Raw genomic sequence first — 7,912 nt, forward strand, 5'->3', positions numbered from 1 at the left:
TGAAGCCAGGCAGAGATCCACTTCCATTTCCATTGTGTCCATTGTGTGTCGGTAAAGAGGAAACAAATGGGAAACCCCCAGTCCAAATTTCCAAAGAGCACCCCCTTAGGGTGCCTCCTAGCCAATTTAAAAACCTCACAGCTTGAACAAGACCTTAGGAGGAAGCGGTTAATTTTCCTTTCCACTGTGGCGTGATCGACCTCGGCAATTTCTGCCAGCGGCTAGGCAAGTGGTCCGAAATTAATTTACATACAAGGCTTTTGGGCCTTGGGCTCTCGTCCCTATACTCCTTCTCTCCACCCCCTCCCTTCCTGCCCAGACTCCTCCTCCTCCCCCCATCCAGACTCCTCCTTCCTCCTCCTTATCTACTAGTAATCCACTCGGTCCTGTGCCTCCTTCGGGGCCCCCAACTGGCTGTCTTGAGTCTCCTGTCTCTGCACACACCCGCTCTAAGTGCTCTGCTGATGTCTCCACTCCTGCCCCACAACGTCCTACAGTGTTAGCGCCTTTGCGAGAGGTGGCTGGGGCGGAGGGGGTAGTCAGAGTACATGTCCCTTTTTCATTGGCCGATCTTTCCAAAATTGAGAAGCGTTTAGGTGATTTCTCAGCTAATCCTACCATATACATAAAGGAATTTAGATACCTTTGTCAGGCCTATGACTTAATTTGGCATGACCTCCAGGTTATCCTAACCTCTACCCTAAACTGACTGAGGTTCTAACCCAGTATACCCAGTTAGATCCAGCCTCCCCCACAGGGGCCACCATTTTGGCATCTTATTTCATTTCTCAATCAGCTCCTGACATTAGTAAAAAACTTCAAAAGGTAGAGGATGGTCCTCAGACACCAATACAAGACCTAGTTAAATTAGCCTTTAAGGTCTATAACTCCAGAGAGGAGACGGCACGCTTGCCTTGAACAGAAGGTTCAGCTCCTAGCAGCGGCTTTACAGCCCAGTCGTAACCCCAGACCAGAGAGCACACACCCCGCAGACTCCATAGAGCCTGCTATAAGTGCGGCAAGGCAGGACACTATGCCAACAGGTGTCCGCAGGGTCCCCGAGTCCCAACGCAGCCTTGCTATAAGTGCAAGGCATCGGGACATTAGGCCAGTGAATGTCCTAACCCTCGTCCACCAGCAACCCCCTGCCCTGCTTGCCAGCAGGGAGGAAACTGGAAGTCTGATTGCCCCACCCTGAGAACAGGTGCCGCGCCTCTACGTGACCCCCTTTCCCAGGATCCTGGGAGCTCTTTCCAGCTCCTACATCTGGATGACAACTGAAGGTGCCGAGACTCGGGGACCCCCATCACCCTCGCCGAGCCGTGGGTAACTCTCCTGGTAGCGGGTAAGACAATTAATTTTTTAATCAACAGCGAGGCTACCTATTCTGTTTTGCCGTCCTTCTCTGGACCTAGCCTTCCATCCAATATCTCTGTAGTAGGAGTAAGTGGAAAGCCATCCACTCCACGAAAAACTCCACCCCTTAATTGCTGCCTGGCCAACAATTACTTTGTGCAGTCGTTCCTCATTCCCAGCTAAAAAGGGCCCCTACCGAAAGCAATCAGTGGAAATCAGTTTGGCTTTCCCCCACTCGCCTCAAACTTACTAAATTTTCTTAACTATCTCATACTCCCCAACCTTGCCGGGACCTTCCTTCTGGGTTTTGCCCATATTCCAACAAATGCTTCCATTCCTCATTCCTATACTAATACTGTGCCTTATTTTATTTTTCATCCGTGCGTCCAAATACCAACCATGGGCCCCGACCTTAACGACGCCCCTTAACAGCAGGAAGTAGCCAGACAGACCACGGCGCCCCTTTATCACTATTATCAATAAAAGGTTGGACTGTTTGGACGAACCGAGGCAAGATGGTGCACTTCCGGGTTCTTCTTCACCACCAACTCTTCCCGCGCGCGCGAAAATGCAGCCGGCGCCCAGGGAGGGTGCAGACCAACTGGGCATGCGCCAGGTGACGTCAATCTGAAGAGACCAAGATTTACCTGGTCGCACCTGCGGAACGCCCCTGACACGCCCATGCCCCACCTATTGCCCTCCCACTCCTAGAAAAGCCGCTCTCCGCCATTGAGCCACGCGGCCTTCTCACAGCCCCGTCGGCCTTCTCACAGCCCTGTGGCCCTCTTACGGCCCCAGTCCTGTCGGGATGTCGGGACTGTGGGAAGTCCGTCCGAGAGCCCCACCGCGGGGGGACTCTGCCGGCCTCCTTTGCCGGAGGCCGACAGACTTCTCCCGCACACCTTAGGTTACCAAAATAAATGTGCAGTTTTGCTGTTACACTTGCCTACCCGCTGGTTCTTTTGCGCCCGCTCGGCTGGTCTTAGAAAAACAAGACATTCGCCTCCCGAGAAGCTCGGATTACAGGCATGTGCCACCACACCCAGCTATTTTTTTTTGTATTTTTAGCAGACATGGGGTTTTGCCCTGTTGGCCAGGATGGTCTCGAACTCCTGACCTCAGGGGATCCGTCCGCCTTGGCCTTCCAAAGTGCTAGGATTATAGGTGTGAGCCACTGCACCTGGCCCAAGTACAAATCCTTGACATAATTCCCTCTGCTGACCTGTGAAACTGAGCAAAGCTTATCTGCCCTCAACGTGCAATGGTGGGACAGTCATAGAATAACAGTTCTAGTGATTCTTGTTCAAAAAGAGGGAAAGTGGAAGGAACAGTCACTGATCCAAAACCATTTTGAAATGGGGCTGAGCAAAATCCAGCAGGAATTTGTTGATTAGGATCCACAGCCTGGAACTAACCCTCTGTGTGTGACATGGGGCTTTGCCTCTGAGCTCTGCATTTCTATCTTTATTCAAATCATTTTATTTTCCTTCTTCTGGCACTCCTTTGGTTCTTCACCTTTCTCCTTATGGCAGCATCCTCCCTAGCAGAATTGGTCAGATATTGTGGGGAAAAGAGAGATCAGCCTGTTACTGTGTCTATATAGAAGGAAGTAGACATAAGAGACTCCATTTAGTTCTGTATTTGAAATGCCGTTAATCTGTGACCCTACCCCCAACTTTGTCCTTGCAAGAGACATGTGGTGTGGTGACTCAAGGTTTAATGGATATTGGGCTGTGCAGGATGTGTCTTTGTTAAACAAGTACCTGAAGGCAGCTTGCTGATTAAGAATCCTGCCCCTCCCTGGGCAATGGAACATCTCTGGGTAAAACCCATTGTGTGCTTTGTTTACTGAGTAAGGAGAAGACTGCCTTTAGGAATAAGGTGGGGCTTGCTGGAGCAATACTGCTAAAAGGTTTATGGAGATGTTCGCATATGCATCTCAAGGCACAGCATTTTCCTTTTAACTTATTCATGTTACAGGGATTTTTGTTCATGTGTCTTACTGCTGATTTCCTCCCTACAATGATCCTATTTTCCAGCTACTCCCTTATCTTTTAGATGGTAAAGATAATTATCAATAAATACTAAGGGAACTCAGAGGCCGGTGCCAGTGTGGGTCCTCTGAAAACACAGCACTGGTCCCCTGGGTCCCGCTTTTCTTTCTCTATACTTTGTCTCTGTGTCTTTATTTCTTTTCTCAAGTCTCTCATCCCACCTAACGAGAAGCACCCACAGGTGTGGAGGGGCAGGCCACCCCTTCAAGATATCATGGTCCTGACCATCTCCATGAGGGGCTGTCCTTGGACCCCCTGCTCCTTTGGGACTCTCTTCGCTGACCTGACCTCTCTCAGTCACGATTGCTTTCAGCTGACCTGGCTGGCTTAGAAGAAAACCTAGGACTGTAGAGTCCCAGAACCAATCTCTGCCCTTCAAGAGAGGAAGAAAGTAACCGGGGTCGTCATCGAGAAATGACCCACATGAGGGCCTGGACTCTCCAGCAGTTACAGCAGAGGAAAGTCTCTGAAAAAGAATGGAGGGGCTGAGATCCCAGGCCGGAAAAGCAGGTTGCGTCAAGCACTATTTAATCCTTATGTGCTCCCTGCCCCAATCTACCAGCCAGCGAATGACAACTGACCGAGTGTAAGTACTAGGACTACAGAACCGTGATAAAGGGTTTGTCCAAGGAAATGCCCTTTTACTATTTTTGTTTTCACAGTGGAAATTGCTATTTTTGATCCAAAGTTTTCGGAAACGCAGCAGTGAGTTCCTGGAGGGTGAGTTAGGTGCTTTGGACAGGGAGGCTGAGGCCAAGGCTTGTGTGGTCGATCTGCTGCCACCATGTGGTGACGGAGCCCGGGAGAGGTTTAGTCTTTCTTGGCTTCACTTTCCTTGTCAGTAAGGTAGGGGCTTATTGTTCCTCTCTGAGGTCCCTTCCTGCTGTGTTTTCTCTGAGTTTCTGAGGAGCAGAGATGGTTTTTAATGCTGCCCAGGACCTGAAGCTGAGACCTGATTCTGTGTGTCTCCTGCAGGAGCCTGAGCTGAGTCCACACCCTGGAAGCCCAGAACTGAGGGAACAGATGCAAGAAAGAAAGTCAGCAGGTTTAGGGGAAGAGAATAACCACAAGGCATTGGTAAATGAAAACCAAAGAAGGGGAGAATAAGGACAAATTGGGTCAGAGGCTTCAGGGGAAATGGGCAATGCCCACCATCACCCAGGCTCTCAGGGAGCAGCGTGAGCTGAGCAGTGGGGACTGAGAAAGAAACTTACTCTCTTGATTCAGAGCTGGTTTGTAGTGAGGGGCAGCAGCACTTTAAGACGGGATGCCACTGTGAGCCCCCGCCCCAGACCCAGGAGCCTTGAGCCTGGGGCTGCCGTAGCAGTGGATACTCTTCAGGTCAGTGTGGGTTAGAGGGAATAACCATGCTGGGAGAAGGGTTGGAGACATCCATTCTTACATTAAACAGCTCTGCCCTGGGTCAAGTGCCAGAGTAATTGTCCCTTGCTTTTATATGAAACAGTGATACTAATAATATTCTTCTCTCCTTACAGTTCAGGGAGGTTTCTCATAAATATTTACTGGGTATTTAATTTTCTTTGTACTGTGCTAGGTACTTGGGAGTCAGATATTTAATGTCTTTCCAAAGGAACTCAAGTCAGTGAGTGGGAGAACACGAAGCAGATCATTTCAGCAAAATATGGTAGTTCTACCAAACCGAGGTGTTGTAGCAGCCCAGAGGATGGGAGGGTATGCCAAAGGGCATTGCTCCTAATGACAGGGGGGACCATAAGAGAAAATTTTCAGGACAGACCAGTCTTCCTCTAAGCTTCCACAGGGGATGATCCTGGGGCATGGATGGTGTAAAGCAGGTGCCTCTCCAGGGAAGGGGATTTGCAGCATCCTGAGAGAAAGAGCATCCCTTACAAGACATTTGGGACAGAAAATATAGGTGAGAGGATTGGAGGTTTGCAATCACTTTTATTCAATCATTGATGAACACTGCTGAGAGGCCCCTCCATGCTGGGCCCTTAGCTAAGAACCATGAACATAGAGATGAGTAAAATAGGATCCCAGCTTTCATAGAATTCTCAGTCTCAGTCTAGTGACCGGTGAGTCATGAGAAGTGTAGTGATGGTGGGTTCATTGGAACCAGTGGCCCATGCCACATGAGATGACCTCAGTGGATGGCCTGGTTCCCCTTCTGGTTGTTTCCAACAGCTGGATGACCTGTCCTGGGCCAGTGAGCCTGCACTTCAGCCATATTTCAGCATCTCAAGGTACAGTATGCCAACACCTCAGCTCCATGTTGAGTCAAAGCAGTTAACACAGCCAAGGTATTCAGAGGACACTAATGATATCAGTAGCTACTGACTATTTCCTGGCCAGGTGGGGAAATACAGAAGTAAGTTTAATAAGTCTTCTAAATTTGTCCTTGCCATTATGATAAACAACTGTATCTTGATAATTAATTATATTATGGCAAATTAATTATAACTTGCCATAATGATAAATAACTTTATCCTGAGTACAGCAGAGACACAAGCCCTTCAGGACACATGCCTGAGGCAGTGACAGTCTGACTTTGTTTTTTTTGTCTTTTTTTTTTTTTTTTTTCCTTTTTGTGGAGAACGGGGTCTCGCTGTATTACCCAGGCAGGTCTCGAACTCCTGGGCTCAAGCTATCCTCCCGCCTCTGCCTCCCTGAGAGCTGGGATTACAGGCGTGAGCCACCGCGCCCGGCACAGTCTGACTTTGAAACAGTGGAAGACCTAGTTTCAAATTCAAGTATGCTTTGAGTAGAAATTAACTTTACCTCTTTCTGCATGGCAATGGGGCCAATCTTCCTTAAGCTGATCCTTACAAGAAAAGGAATCATACTGCTAAGAATTCAGACTTCAGCAGACATGGGTAAGTAAGGAAGTCTCATAAATCTATTCTAGCCTCCTAGCAAGAAACCAGAAATTTAGCAAGTTCATTCATGTTCAGGACAGTTGTGTTCACTAGATGAGAGGCACTGAGACATGAAGAACAGACTGCCTATTAAAAGAGAAAGCATTCCTTCCTGTCCTAGGACATCACTGCCAACTTCAGGAAGTGGGAACACAGCTGCCTGCTCTACAGTATGGGTTGCCTTTGTGTCTGGAATGTGTCTGACGTCCTGATCTCTGTGTCCATTTCAGGCAGCCTTGGGAGGAGCCCGAATCACTGATGGAATTGGACAGTGCGTGGAGATGGTTCAGCAGGACAAGGGTAAGAGCAGGGGCACGACCAGGTCATACCAAGAGACAATGAGTGGCACTGATGAGGACAAACAAAGATAAAATCAAAAGTTTGTGCTTCGACTTCAAAAACTCAAACCAATAACTAATTTGCTCTTATAAATAATAACAAGTATTTTTCTATTTACATGAGAATTTAATCTCAAAACAGAAATCACAAAAATATTAAGTCCAGGGCATAAAACCTAAACTATAGATTATATTTATTCTTTCTGAATAGAGCAAATAGTAAAATCTTCTTCATAAAACATACATTGTGATTATAAAAAGGCAAAAGTCTTAGTGAGAATCATTGGTATTCCATAGAAGAGTGAATTAAATACAGTCAAGGGAAGACCCAGGTCTCATACTTCTATTGTATATTCCAAAGTTCCAGGGAAATTCCAGGTGATAGAGGTTATTTCCCATACTGTTAAAGCAAGGTTGCAGACACTTCTGAATTTCAGTCCCAGTACTCTACGGGGGCACATCTCTGACCTGGAAAATAATACAGGAATGTATATTCTTCCCGTGACTCATTCTGGTTATTCTTCCAGCATCACAAAAACCAAAAAAATGGAAATATGGCCAAATACATGATTTGCTATCCCTCTTCTTCAGGCTTCTTGGCTGATTCTTATGGATAATAGTATTACCTTAAGGATTATGATGAAGATATGATATCCAAATATGTGCAGTTTTGAGCAAAATGCCTGGTACGAATTGGTCAATGAATAATTACTGAATAATTATATGAATATTTACTGAATTTATGTATCCCATGAATAATTACTGAATAATTATTGTGATTGCTTTTATTGGCAGTGCTCAAAATTCATCCCTGTGTGACCTCAAGTAAGCCACGTAACTTTGTGAACCTGCAGTTTCATTTTTTTTTTTTTTTTTTTTTTGTATTTTTTTTGTATTTTTAGTAGAGACGGGGTTTCACCGTGTTAGCCAGGATGGTCTCGATCTCCTGACCTCGTGATCCGCCCGTCTCGGCCTCCCAAAGTGCTGGGATTACAGGCTTGAGCTACTGCGCCCGGCCTCATTATTTTTTAAATGAAAAAACTTGACAGATTTTCATTCTGCCACAGAATGTCAGGTCTCCCAGACACCAGAAAATACATTGACTTAAAGCCTTTGATAGATCTCAAAGCAGTATCCTTACACAGTGTAGTTGGAGGATGGTGGGGGCTGCAGAGAGGGATGCTTTCAAATGGGATTGATCCAGTCCTCCTTCCTTCACTTCCACATGAATGCTGGGCAGCCCAGGGTCACACCCACTGCACCCTCAACT

Source organism: Piliocolobus tephrosceles, chromosome 1, assembly GCF_002776525.5.
Source record: "Piliocolobus tephrosceles isolate RC106 chromosome 1, ASM277652v3, whole genome shotgun sequence".
Lineage (NCBI taxonomy): Eukaryota > Metazoa > Chordata > Mammalia > Primates > Cercopithecidae > Piliocolobus > Piliocolobus tephrosceles.